Here is a 15,533-nt window from a genome sequence, read left to right as displayed (position 1 = left end):
TTGCGCTCCCCCCGGGCCCTCAGAGCATGGTAGGTAGCGTTCTTTAGTTCTTAAAATCCTTGATTCGTTTTCTCTGCCCGCCACTCTAAGGAGGCGCACCCGCGACCCCTGGAGCCCTCCTTAATCGGTACAATCCTCCCAGCGGAGTGCATTTCCCGCCCTTTTGCCTGGTTGGTAACGGGGCGTCGCTTCCTCAGACACAGCTTCTCTCGTTTCCCTCTTGGTGTACGTCGCGGGAGGTTTGTTCACGTTCGTTCGTGTGTTTGTTTGACAACCTCTTCCCAGTCCCTCGAGTCCCTAAGCACCCTGCAGGCACGGCCGGCCGGTGTTTGCTTCCCAGGGCAGCTCGGGGCCCCGCGCGCCCTCGGCTTCGGAGGGGCTGGAGCCTGGACGCACCTGGAACGTGCGCTCCTCAGCCCGATTCAGAGCGCGCTCGGGAGATCCTCGCGCACTCGGGGAGAAATGGGCCGGAGCCTCGACCTCGAGACCGGGGCAGTAGCGGGCATGCTGACCTGCAGCCGTCGGCGGTAGAGGAGCCAGGACTGTCTGTAACTAGCTTGTGACAGCGACCCTGCGGGGCTTGCTTCTAAGAGTCCTAGTATTTCGCTAAACCAGGGGGGGAAGAGATGAGGAAGTGCCCCGCGCTGGGGGCGGGTCGCTTGGTCATTTGGGAGGAGAGCGGACTGCTGCGTTGCCCCGGAGGACGCACTCGCGGCCACCAGGGGGGAGTCGGGGGCCGCTGGGGAGGAGGTGTGATCGCCGCGGGGGCGGGGGAGCCGGAGCGCCGCACAGTCCCCCGCGCGCGGCCCTGCGGTGTCCGTGTGGTGCCGTCTACTGCACCTTTCTGCCGTCTGCCTCCGGGTCTTCGTCTCCGTGGTCGGTTTCCCCGGCGTTGCCCTGCTGTCCCGTGGCACCCAGGAGCGCCGTTCAGTTAGCTCCAAAGGCCCGCGTGATTTCATTAGCACAATGTCATCACCTTCCTTAAAACGGCTACTGTCCAAACTATGGTCGCTGTAGCCAGAGCTCCATCAGGGGAGCCCTGTGAGAACGGAGAACATTCCTTATACGGAGAGGAACACTTGAAACAGTTCTACTGGCCTCCAGTGAGGGAGGCAAGCGCCTGAATTGAGGGGACCACTCAGACTCGGGCGGTGGGTGTCTTGGTGGGAAGCCATTGAAAACTATGGGGACTGCATGCTTTGGTGCTAAGACCCTGGGTTTCAAACACAGCATAATGGAGGAACTCTGTTAGAATAGTGTCTGATGCTAGATTCCCGATCCAGTGACAGAACTGGATTTATATCGATTTGTTAAAACTGAAGAAGAGGGGCTCCCAGCTGGGTGACTCTTGATCTCAGGGCGGTGAGTTTCAGCCATACGAAAGGGTCAGTGACCCTTTCAAAACAAAACAAAACTAAAAAAAACAAAACAAAAACTAAAGCTGGGTATTTCTTGTTCAGCAAAAACTGTCCTTTGAATTCGTACCTGTTACACATAGGCACATACTCTTTTAGGAGTAAGAAGAGTATGGCTTATATCTCACACAGGGAGGTAGAGGGGTTATGTTTTGGGGGCACTTTACCATCTTTAATAATGGAGGAAAAGGTAGGCTGGAGTAGTGGTGTGTATGGAAGATGACAGTAACTGAGTCATTGGATGGCAGTGAAGGACCTCAGTCATCAGTTCAACACGACCGAATATGTTCCTTTACCATTCTAGCTCTTTACTAAGATAAAACATTAAGTTTCTTACTCAGTTATCTACTGGACTATCCATTTATGTCACTTAAAAATACTTACTGAATCTCCTAGAAACATGAAAGTACTCTAACTTGAAAAATAATTTTTATTTGAACCCCCAAATCCAAATGTATTTGGTAACAAACCTGACTGTTTTCAAACATGATTTCAGCAAGGCAGAAGAGCCACTTGGGCTCAAGTAGAAAACAGCAGGTTTTGTAATTTAATGTTAACATGGTCTACATTGGCAAGATCAATGAAAACTTTTTATTACTTTTGTATGTATCTGGTGTTAGGTGTATATAAAATGAATTATGTTGGTTAAATAATTAAGCTTTTTATAATCACTATGAAGTTAATAAGGTCAAAATGCAATTGGTGCAATGATAGCATTAATTTTAAAGAAACAGATTCTTTAGTATTAAAAGGGTTGATTTTTGAGAGAAACATATTATAGAGAAACTATATACTATTACGAGAACAAATGAAGAATGTGAACACTAATAATGATTTCTCATGTTCTAGTAATCAGTCATGATTGACTTGGACATTGATAAATGCATCATGGAGAATATACAATTACTCTATATTGTGCGTATTTTGAGAAAAAAATTTTTGTTACAGCCTTTTTTTTTTTTTAAACAATGTAATTATATTGATAACTTCCTTCTCCTTTTGTTGGGAAAATAGTATCTCCATCAAAGATGACTGCTTATCAGTGTTGTCTTGAATTCTGGTGGCAAATTAGGAATGTTTTTTACATCATTTTTAAGGTTTCTGCATGTTGGCTGATAGAGGGTGACAAGATTTTCTGTTATGTTTAAAAAAACAAGTGGGAGGTATGAAAAAAATTCAAGTCAAGGAGAATCAGGAAAATTATAAAATTTTGTATGGCCCAAAAGTTGAGTTGCTTCTAGATAATTAAACTTGCAACAGAATCAACAAGTGTCCTAATATCTAAACAGCTTACTTATAGTGGGGCAGTGTGACCTACCACAGTATTACCAAGGTTCTTTAGCCACTGACTAATCCTAGGACTGTGCTAAAGCTTGCACAGTGATACTTTTGACTCTCCTGACACTATTTTGATAGATTACTACTTCCATCTGCATGTGTGGCGTGGGGGTGAACACAGGCAGCTAGTGTGAGCCAGGCCCTGCAGGCTGTCGTTCACATTGGTGGGCAGCAGCCAACAGCAGGTGCAGACCAGCAGGGGCAGGAGCTCTCTCACTCATAGCTGCTCTTCCTGGATGTCAGAAAACCTCTTATAGTATTTCTCACCCATAATCATCATATCTAGGAATTCCGTGTTAGATAACTTCACCTTTTCATTGTTTACCCACTAGGCGGTGCTTTCTTCTAAAGAGTTGGCTCAGCAGCAGGTGGGATCAAGACAAGCCCAGCATCCTGAACCTGGTCTCTCCAGCCTTTTTCTAGGGACTGCTGCTGCAGTTGCTTACTGCATTTATGTGTGTCCCTATCCTGGGTTTCAGAATACTCTCCCTTCCTGGCTCCAGGTAGTTTTTATAGCACTTGGCTTAACAGTTAGTTCTTGAGTCAAGGGTCCCAGCTCTACCCCTTTCCCCAAAAGCTTGCAAAAGATTTGCTTTGTCAATACTTTCACCCTCTGCACCGCCTTCCCCTTATCTCCTTTCTCTTAATGTTCTCAGTATTCTTCTACTCCTTGCTTGTTTTAAAATTTGAATTTACCTTTTCTTCTTCCCTCCTCTACAACTATTTTTATGCTTACTTAAATATTTGGTTTTTAATGTCATCTTCTCATTTAAATGTATGTTGTGGTTATAGAAAATATAGTTAAAAAATAAAATTGGGGGCACCTGGGTGTCTTAGTCTATTAAGCCTCTACCTTTGGCTCAGGTCATGATCCCAGGGTCCTGGGAGCAAGCCCTGCTTTGGGGTCTCTGTTCAGCGGGGAGCCTGCTTCTCCCTGTCCCTCTGCCCCTCCCCCTGCTTATACATGTGGTGCTCTGTCTCACTCTCTGACAAATAAATAAAATCTTTTTAAAAAAGTAAAGTTGACCTGTAAACTCATTAGCTAGATATTGTCTTGGCTTAGCACTTACTGTGTAACCTATTATTTTTCCAAATTACCCCATTTATTTCTATTTCATCTTCAAGCATTAAAAAATGTACAACAGTTAGATTAATTTCTGTAGTGCCTTGTACATCCATCTATGGTATTGTGATAGATGCACAGATGTTCACAAAGGAAAGAAAATTGATGATGTTTAAACCAAGTTCTATGAAAAGTATTAAAATTCCCCAAATACCACTTTAGGGTTGTACAATAATGTATAAAATTTACATGGACTTTTCCATTTGTTATTGCAGATGACTGGAATCCTAAGCTTAGTAGGAACTTCTGCTCTCTTGAGATCCTGATAAGGATTAGGAAAACACATGGACACCTGGTGTTGTCTCTTAAGTCTTAGCACTGGATTAAAGATCTTATAGTGGTAGGTAATCAGACTCTATCACTTTCTACCTATTTCTTGTTTTCTTCTGACTTCCTTGGGTGATTGGTGAGTTATTGCCAGCTATCTGAATATTTTTTTATTTGAAATTAAAATTATTATCTCTAGATACTGGAAAATAAACACACACACACGACAAAGAAAAATCAGTAGGATTTCACAATCCCAGGAAGAATATGCTGGTAACACGTATTCATGTAAAAACCTTACATCTTTTTAAAATTTATTTTATTTTTTCAGTATTCCAAGATTCATTGTTTATGCACCACATCCACTACTCCATGCAATACGTGCCCTCTTTAATACCTCCCACCAGGCTCACCTATCCCTCCACCCCTTCCCCTCCAAAACTTTAAGTTTGTTTCTCAGAGTCCATAGTCTCTCATGGTTCGTCTCCCCCTCCGATTTCCCCCAATTCACTTTTCCTTTCCTTCTCCTAATGTCCTCCATGTTATTTCTTATGCTCCATAAGTAAGTGAAACCATATGATAATTTACTCTCTCTGCTTGACTTATCTCACTCAGCATAATCTCCTCCAGTCCCATCCATGTTGATACAAAAGTTGGGTATTCATCCTTTCTGATGGAGGTGTAATATTCCATTGTATATATATGGACCATATCTTCTTTATCCATTCATCTGTTGAAGGGTATCTTGGGTCTTTCCATAGTTTGGTGATTGTGGCCATTGCTGCTATAAACATTGGGGTACATATGGCCCTTCTTTTCACTACATCTGTATCTTTGGGGTAAATACCCAGTAGAGCAATTGCAGGGTTATAGGGTAGCTCTATTTTTAATTTTTTGAGGAATCTCTACACTGTTTTCCAAAGTGGCTGCTCCAACTTGCCGTCCCACCAACAGTGCAAGAGATCAAAACCACAATGAGATACCACCTTACACCAGTTAGAATGGCAAAATTAATAAGACAGTAAACAACAAGTGTTGGAGAGAATGTAGAGAAAACCTTATATCTTTATGATGGACTTATGGTATTCTATGTTTGTTGCATTTTATGATCAGGTTTTTAATCGCTTTTTTAAAAAATTTAAATTTAAATTCAATTTAATTAACATGCACTGTATTATTAGTTTCGGGGGTAGAATTTAGTGATTGATCAGTTGCATACAACACCTAGTGCTCATTACTCCAAGTGCTCTCTTTAATGCCCATCACCCAGTTACCCCATCTCTCCCCCCACCTCCTCTCCAGCAACCCTCAGTTTGTTTCCTATAGTTAAGAATCTCTTATGATTTCCCCCCTCTCTGCTTTTCTTTTATTTTATTTTTCCTTCCCTTCTCATGGGTTCATCTGTCTTGTTTCTTAAATTCCACATATAAATGAAATCATATGATATTTGTCTTTTTCTGACTGACTTATTTCACTTAGCATAATACCCTCTAGTTCAATCCATGTGGTTGCAAATGACAAGATTTCGTTCTTTTTTTGATGGCTAAGTAATATTCCATTGTATTTGTATACCACTTCTTCTTTATCCATTTATCAGTTGACGGACATCTGGGCTCACTTTTTAAGTTTTTTTTTTTTTTTTAATTTCTTTTCAGCATAACAGTATTCATTGTTTTTGCACCACACCCAGTGCTCCATTCAATATGTGCCCTCCCTAATACCCACCACCTGGTTCCCCCAACCTCCCACCCCCCACCCCTTCAAAACCCTCAGGTTGTTTTTCAGAGTCCATAGTCTCTCATGGTTCACCTCCCCTTCCAATTTCTCTCAACTCCCTTCTCTCCATCTCCCTATGTCCTCCACGTTATTTGTTATGCTCCACAAATAAGTGAAACCATATGATAATTGGCTCTCTCTGCTTGACTTATTTCACTCAGCATAATCTCTTCCTGTCCCGTCCATGTTGCTACAAAAGTTGGGTATTCATCCTTTCTGATGGAGGCGTAATACTCCATAGTGTATATGGACCACATCTTCCTTATCCATTCGTCTGTTGAAGGGCATCTTGGTTCTTTCCACAGTTTGGCGACCGTGGCCTTTGCTGCTGTAAACATTGGGGTACAGATGGTCCTTCTTTTCACTACATCTGTATCTTTGGGGTAAATACCCAGGAGTGCAATTGCAGGGTCATAGGGAAGCTCTATTTTTAATTTCTTGAGGAATCTCCACACTGTTCTCCAAAGTGGCTGCACCAACTTGGATTCCCACCAACAGTGTAAGAGGGTTCCCCTTTCTCCACATCCTCTCCAACACACATTGTTTCCTGTCTTGCTAATTTTGGCTGTTCTAACTGGTGTAAGGTGGTATCTCAATGTGGTTTTAATTTGAATCTCCCTGATGGCTAGTGATGATGAACATTTTTTCATGTGTCTGATAGCCATTTGTATGTCTTCATTGGAGAAGTGTCTGTTATATCTCCTGCCCATTTTTTTATATGATTATCTGTTTTGTGTGTGTTGAGTTTGAGGAGTTCTTTATAGATCCTGGATATCAGCCTTTTGTCTGTACTGTCATTTGCAAATATCTTCTCCCATTCCGTGGGTTGCCTCTTTGTTTTGTTGGCTGTTTCCTTTGCTGTGCAGAAGCTTTTGATCTTGATGAATTCCCAAAAGTTCATTTTCGCTTTTGTTTCTTTTGCCTTTGGAGATATATCTTGAAAGAAGTTGCTGTGGCTGATATCGAAGAGGTTACTGCCTATGTTCTCCTCTAGGATTCTGATGGATTCCTGTCTCACGTTGAGGTCTTTTATCCATTTCGAGTTTATCTTTGTGTATGGTGTAAGAGAATGGTCGAGTTTCATTCTTCTACATATAGCTGTCCAGTTTTCCCAGCACCATTTATTGAAGAGACTGTCTTTTTTCCACTGGATATTTTTTCCTGTTTTGTCGAAGATTATTTGACCATAGAGTTGAGGGTCCATATCTGGGCTCTCTACTCTGTTCCACTGGTCCATGTGTCTGTTTTTATGCCAGTACCATGCTGTCTTGGTGATCACAGCTTTGTAGTAAAGCTTGAAATCAGGTAACGTGATGCTGCCAGTTTTATTTTTGTTTTTCAACGTTTCCTTAGCAATTCGGGGTCTCTTCTGATTCCATACAAATTTTAGGATTATTTGCTCCAGCTCTTTGAAAAATACCGGTGGAATTTTGATTGGAATGGCATTAAAAGTATAGATTTCTCTAGGCAGTATAGACATTTTAACAATGTTTATTCTTCCAATCCAAGAGCATAGAATGGTCTTCCATCTTTTTGTGTCTTCTTCAATTTCTTTCATGAGTGTTCTGTAGTTCCTCGAGTACAGATCCTTTACCTCTTTGGTTAGGTTTATTCCCAGGTGTCTTATGGTTCTTGGTGCTATAGTAAATGGAATCGATTCTCTAATTTCCCTTTCTGTATTTTCATTGTTAGTGTATAAGAAAGCCACTGATTTCTGTACATTGACTTTGTTTCCTGCCACGTTACTGAATTGCTGTATGAGTTCTGATAGTTTGGGGGTGGAGACTTTTGGGTTTTCCATATAAAGAATCATGTCATCTGCGAAGAGAGAGAGTTTGAGTTCTTCATTGCCAATTTGGATACCTTTTATTTCTCTTTGTTGTCTGATTGCTGTTGCTAGGACTTCTAATACTGTGTTGAACAAGAGTGGTGAGAGTGGGCATCCTTGTCATGTTCCTGATCTCAACAGGAAGGCTGCAAGTTCTTTCCCATTGAGGATGATATTTGCTGTGGGTCTTTCATAGACAGATTTTATGAATTTCATGAATGTCCCGTCTATCCCTATACTTTGAAGCATTTTAATCAGGAACGGATGCTGGATTTTTCTCAAATGCTTTTTCTGCATCAATTGAGAGGACCATGTGGTTCTTCTCTCTTCTCTTATTGATTTGTTCTGTCACATTGATTGATTTGCGAATGTTGAACCATCCATGTAACCCAGGGATGAATCCCACTTGGTCATGGTGGATAATCTTTTTAATGTGCTGTTGGATCCTGTTTGCTAGGATCTTGTTGAGAATCTTAGCACCCATATTCATCAGTGATATTGGTCTGAAATTCTCCTTTTTGGTAGGGTCTTTGCCTGGTTTGGGGATCAGGGTAATGCTGGCTTCATAAAAAGAGTCTGGAAGTTTTCCTTCTGCTTCAATTTGTTGAAACGGCTTCAGGAGAATAGGCGTTATTTCTTCTTTGAAAGTTTGGTAGAATTCCCCAGGGAATCCGTCAAGTCCTGGGCTCTTGTTTTTTGGGAGGTTTTTGATCACTGCTTCAATCTCGTTACTAGATATCGGTCTATTCAGGTTGTCAATTTCTTCTTGGTTCAATTTTGGGAGTTTATAGTTTTCCAGGAATGCATCCATTTCATCTAGGTTGCTTAGCTTATTGGCATATAACTGTTGATAATAACTTCTGATGATTGTTTCTACTTCCTTGGTATTAGTTGTGATCTCTCCCTTTTCATTCATAATTTTATTAATTTGGGCTTGCTCTCTTTTCTTTTGGATTAGTGTGGCCAGTGGTTTATCGATCTTATTGATTCTTTCAAAAAACCAGCTTCTAGTTTCATTGATACGTTCTACTGTATCTCTGGTTTCTACCTCATTGATCTCTGCTCTAATCTTGATTATTTCCCTTCTTATGTGTGGAGTTGGTTTGATTTGTTGTTGATTCTCCAGTTCTTTAAGGTGTAGAGACAGCTGGTGTATTCTGGATTTTTCAGTTTTTTTGAAAATGGCTATTTTCAAAATAGTCATTTCAAAATGGCTATGTATTTCCCTCTAAGGACCGCCTTTGCTGTATCCCATAGGTTTTGGACTGAAGTGTCTTCATTCTCATTGGTTTCCATGAATTGTTTAAGTTCTTCTTTGATCTCCTGGTTGATCCAAGCATTCTTAAGCAAGGTGGTCTTTAGCTTCCAGGTTTTCCTTGTGATTGAGCTCCAGTTTCAAAGCATTGTGATCTGAGAATATGCAGGGAATAATGTCAGTCTTTTGGTATCAGTTGAGTCCTGATTTGTGACCCAGTATGTGGTCTGTTCTGGAGAAGGTTCCATGTGCACTTGAGAAGAATGAGTATTCTGTTGTTTTAGGGTGGAATGTTCTGTATATATCTATGAGGTCCATCGGGTCCAATGTGTCATTCAATGCTCTTGTTTCTTTATTGATTTTCTGCTTCGATGATCTGTCTAGTACTGAGAGAGGCATGTTAAGATCTCCTACTATTAATGTATTCATATCAATATGACTCTTTATCTTGATTAATAGTTTTCTTATGTAATGGACTGCTCCCATATTGGGGGTGTAGATATTTACAATTGTTAGATCATCTTGGTGGTTAGTCCCTTTAGGAATTATGTAGTGTCAGGGGTGCCTGGGTGGCTCAGTGGGTTAAAGCCTCTGCCTTCGGCTCAGGTCATGATCCCATCATCCTGGAATCGAGCCCCGCATTGGGCTCTCTGCTCAGCAGGGAGCCTGCTTCCTCCCTTCTCTCTCTGCCTGCCTCTATGCCTACTTGTGATCTGTCTGTCAAATAAATAAATAAAATCTTTAAAAAAAAAAAGAATTATATAGTGTCCTTCTGTATCTCTGACTACAGTCTTTAGTTTAAGATCTAATTTATCTGATATGAGAATCGCTACCCCGGCCTTCTTTTGAGGCCCATTGGCATGAAAGATGCTTCTCCATCCCTTCACTTTCAGTCTGGGTGTATCTTTAGGTTCAAAATGGGTCTCTTGTAGACAACATATGGATGGGTCCTGTCGTTTTATCCAATCTGCAACCCTGTGTCGTTTTATGGGCGCATTTAGGCCATTCACATTGAGAGTGATTATTGATAGATACGTTTTTATTGACATCGTGTTACCTTTGAAGTCTTTCTTTCTGTAGATTGTCTCTATATTTCTGTTCAGTGATATTTTAAGGATTTTTTCTCTTTTTTAGAACCCCCCCTTAGTGTTTCTGCAGTGTCGGCTTGGTGGTTGCATAGTCTTTTAAGCCTTGCCGGTCTTGGAAACTCTTTATCTCTCCATCCATTTTGAATGTCAGTCTTGCTGGATAAAGTATTCTTGGCTGCATGTTCTTCTCATTTAGTGCCCTGAATATATCTTGCCAGCCCTTTCTGGCTTGCCAGGTCTCTGTGGATAGATCTGACGTTATTCTGATGGGCTTTCCTCTGTACGTAAGGAGCTTCTTTGTCCTAGCTGCTTTCAAGAGGGTCTGCCTACAATTAAAATTCTTCATTCTTACTATTAGGTGTCTTGAGGACTTTCGAGAATCTATAATCTTGGGGGGATACCGTTCTGCCTCTAGTACATGAACGCTGGTTCCATTTGTGAGATTGGGAAAATTTTCATGGACAACTTGTTCCAATATATCTTCTAGATTTCTTTCTTTCTCCTCGCCTTCAGGGATTCCAATAATTCTGATGTTGGAACGTTTCATGGCATCATTTATTTCCCTGATTCTGTTTTCGTGGCTTCTAAGCTGTTTGTTCCAGGTTTCCTCCTGATCCTTTCTCTCTATCTGTTTGTCCTCCAGATCACTAATTCTATCTTCTGTCTCAGTTACCCTAGGTTTTAGATAATTTAGATTATCTAAATTATTAATTTAGATTGGATTGGAATAATTTAGATTGGATTGGAACTCATTGAGAGCATTTTGAACATCATCCCTGGTGGCTTTCAGTTCTGCCCTAACATTGTGAACATCATCCCTGGTGGCTTTCAGTTCTGCCCTAATCAATTCTGTTTGGTCATCCATGGCTTTCTTCAACCTAGCTATTGCCTGGATAATTGTTAGCCTCAATTCCCTTTCCGACATATTGTCTATGTCGATAGCCATTAGCTCTGTTGTAGAAGGCCCATCCTCTGTATTTTTCTTCTGTTGCCTACTTGTGACCTCTCTCTGTCAAATAAATAAATAAAATCTTTTAAAAAAATCTTTAAAAAATGGCTAAAATAGTAAATTTTATGGTTTTGTATTTTACCATTAAAAATGCAAAACTGTAAAACTCCTAGAATATAACATAGCAGAAAATCTAAGTGATGTAGGTTTGCATGATCTTTTATTTTTATTTTTTTTATTAGAATTATTTATTTATTTAATTTCAGTATAATTAATGTACAGTGTTATACTAGTTTCAGGTGTACACTATAATGATTCAACAGTTCTGTGCATTACTCACTGCTCATCACATTAAATGTACTCTTTAATCTTTAATCCCCATCACCTATTTCCCCCAGCCTTCCAACCACTTCCCCTCTGATAACCATCAGTTTGTTCTTTATAGTTAGAAGCCTGTGTTTTTGTTTGTCTCTTTTTCCTTCATTTGTTTTGTTATTTAAATTCTACATGTGAGTGAATCATCAGTGACCTTTTAGATATAATACTAAATCATGATTCATGAAAATAAAAATTGGTACATTACACTTTATTAAAACGTGAGCCTTCTTCTCCCTGAAAGACATTCATTGGAAAATGAAACAACAAGCTAAAGACATATAAACATGTTTCTGATAAATGACTGGTATCCAAAGTATACAAGAACCGTTAAAATTCAACAATGAGAAAACAAAGAGACTGATTAAGAAATTAGCAAAAGATATGAACATACATTTCCCACCAAATAAGATATACTGATGGCTAATAAGATGGATATGAAAAGATGCTCATCATCATATATCATTAGGGAATTGCAAGTTAAAACAATGAGATACTGTTGCACATCTATTAGAATGACCAAAATCCAGAACACTGACAATACCAAATGCTGGTGAGGATATGCAGTTAGTGGCAGGACTCCTAATTCATTGCTGGTGGGAATGCAAAATGGGATAGCCACTTTGGGGAACAGTTTATCAGTTTTTTTCAAAGTTACGTATTCTTACCAGATGATCTAGTAATTGTGTTCCTTGGTATTTGCCCAAGGGAGTCAAAAACATGTCCACACAAAAACCTACACACAAATATTTATAGCATCTTTATTCATAATTGCCAAATCTTGGATGCAACCAAGATGTCCTTAAATGGGTGAATGGATAAACTGTGCTACATCTATACAACAGAATACTATTAAGTGGTCTCAAGAAATGGGCTGTTGAGCCTTGAAAAGACATGGAGGAATCTTCAAAGTGTATTACTAAGTAAAAGAAGATGATCTGAAAAAGCTGTGTGATAACTGTATGAGTTTCTAGAAAGGCAGAACTGTGGAGAAAGTAGAAAGTATTAAGGAGAAAGTAGAAAGATTAGTGGTTGGTTGCCAGGGACATGAAGGGAATAGATGTAGCACAAGGGATTTTTAGGGCAAGGAAACTGTTGTGTATGATGCTGTTAGGATGAGCACATTATATAGATTTGTCAAAACCCTAGAATATACAACACCAAGTGTGAACCACAAAGTAGACTGTGGGCTTTGCTTGATAATGATAGGCCAGTGATGGCTCATCAATCGTAATAAATGTCCCATGTATAACAAATGTACAAATGGTGAGTGAGGTTGATAGGGGAAAGGGAATCTGTGAGAACTTTCTGTACTTTCCACTCAGATTTGCTGTGAACCTAACACTGATGTAAAAAGTTAACTTTAAAAAACATAGAATGTACAACACAAAGAATGAAACCTAACAAACTGCAGACTTTCATAATAATAAATAATTATAATATGTATTTATTGGTTCATCAGGGGATGCAGCTGAACCACATTAATGCAAGATATTAATGATAGGAGAAACTTTTTGTGAGCAAGGGGGTAGATGAGAATTCTGTACTTTTTGTTGTATTTTTCTGTAAACTGAAAACTGCTTTGTATTCTCTCTGGTACCACATATACTAAAGTTGGAATGAAAACTGCTTTAAAAATTAATGTTGATTAATTAAAAATATAAATAAATGTTTTCAGTCAAAACAAAAGAAACAAAGACACTTTTTTGAAGACAAAAAATAAATGTGCCCGTGCATATAGCTGCTAAGTGCTGGAATGTAGTTCTTACCTGTGTCTACTGGGTTCCAAAGACTTCTTTCTTTTTCCTGTGATATCCCTTGGATTCAACTTCAGTTGGAGTTAATCTTTTTTTTTTTTAATTTAATTAGCCAATGTATAGTACATCATTATGGAGTTAATCTTTTTTTTTTTTTAAGATTTTATTTATTTATTTCACAGAGATCACAAGTAGGCAGAGAAGCAGGCAGAGAGAGAGAGGGGGAAGCAGCCTCCCTGCTGAACAGAGAGCCCGATGCACGGCTCGATCCCAGGACCCTGGGATCATGAACTGAGCCGAAGGCAGAGGCTTAACCCACTGAGCCACCCAGGCACCCCTGGAGTTAATCTTGATAGTGAAGGCTAATAAAGATTAATGTCTTTGAAACAGTCATTGTAGGTATAAGAGCATCAAGGATGAGTGAAAGTATAGGTTGATTATTTCAGTCTTCTTTCTAGACCCTTCTCCCTTGCTTACCTCAACTCTCTAGGCTAGAAGTGAATCTAGAAATGATTTCCCAAGTCTCTTGCTGGTAGCAGGGTCCATGTATCACAATTCTGGCCAGGACAACATAAGCAGACATGTGGAAGTTTCAGGCAAAGCTTTTGCTTTTCTGATCCAGACACTAAGCCTTCTTCTGTTCCTTTCTTTTCCTTCCTAAAGTACACACTGAGATCCAGAGGTGCAGTAGCTGTCTTGGGACTGAGGTGGGAAGCTTAAGCAAGCTGTATACTAAGCATAGCTCACTGGAAATGTGTGAGGATCCTGCTGGTATCATTCAGGGTTGGATATTTAGTCCATAGGCTTCTTTGAAGCCACCACTGTAGGGTTTTGTTATTTACAGAGAACATGATCCTAATTGATACACATATACAAAGAGTAAATTTTTTTATATGAGAAATAAATTAAGCATAACAAGCATTAGTTTCTCATGAGAATTTTAGGAGGACTTTGGTAACACAAGAATTAGATACCTTAAAGATGTCAACTGATTATTTGAGTGTGTATAGTAGATGGTTAGCCATAGATTGTCTTTGTACCACTTAAAACATGTTCATATCATCAGAGGTAGTGAATGTAGATTCTGGGACCAAGAATCCTGCCTCAAGGGCTTTTTTGAAGGTGCTTATGAGGGATATTGGTCAGGGTAGGGTCTGGAGAGATGCCTTATGTGTCTGGAAATACCTCTTCTTTCTGCTAGGGCTATAAATTTTCTGGGTACTGCTCTTATTCTCCTTTGCTGGACTTTGCATTTCAGATAGCATTCTTCTTGGCTTTGTCCAAGGTGGCTTATGGCCTGTGAGGTTCTGCAGCAATGTATGAAATTTTTTACAAGGTGGCCTTAGTTAGGGCTTAATAAACTTTAGAGGCCTCATTATTATTAAGCATTATGGAGATGTGAAATTGGAGAGAATTTTGAAAATTCTGTTTACAGATATTTGATAGAGATTAACTTGCTATTAAAAGTTTTCTGTAAGCTCTGCCTAGAAATGTATGTGTACGTAAGTCAAAGGAACTGGCTAAATACTAAGATACTTGTTAATTTACTATTCTCACAAGTTTTCATATCATCTCATAATTATTTTATTATAGAAATGGTTTGTAAATTCTCAAATAGTAAACGTAAAGTTTGTTTCCTTGGTGTATCAGTTCTTCTGTAATATATGACACTCAGTTGTTTATTCTAAGTATCTATTCATTTTTCTTCTTAAAAAAACATAATTTGCTGTTAGTGTCTTAGATGGTAGAATTAGGAGAAGAGCCCTAATTTGAAAAATACTTGAGTTTATATGGCCCCAACTCAGTTAAATGGATTTCGTGTCCAATCCGGTTATTTGCAATTAATACTCCAATAAGACACAAAATCTTTTAAAATCTATTAGAAAAGTCCAGTTTTGTGACCTTTGATATACCCAATATGAATTAATTTCAATAAAAACATTTTGATACATTTTGTGTACCTGGTGTTAGTCATTATATGTTATTTTTTATTTTTATCTCTTGCTATTAATGTGTTTAATATTAAGTAGTGAAATAACATTTGGGCATTCGGTCTGGATGAAAAAGAGTGGGTGACAGGTTGTAATTTATCAAATACAAATTTTAAAAATAGGCTTATCCTTTCTCACTAGTGCAAAGCAAAATGTTTTACTAAGCTATCAAAAATTTTTTTTGAGTTACTGTGTGTGGTCACAATGATAAAGATTGTGTCACTTTAAGTTAACAACATTAAAAAAGCAATAGGAACTATACCATTAATAAGAAGGCAAAACTGTTTTTTGGAATAAAAAGTATTATTAGCAGAAACTATTAATAAGGTGAGGAATATTTTGTTACACACCAAATGAAAAGCCCAAACATT

This window comes from Martes martes, assembly GCF_963455335.1.
Source record: "Martes martes genome assembly, chromosome: 12".
NCBI lineage: Eukaryota > Metazoa > Chordata > Mammalia > Carnivora > Mustelidae > Martes > Martes martes.
This window is presented reverse-complemented; position numbering follows the sequence as displayed.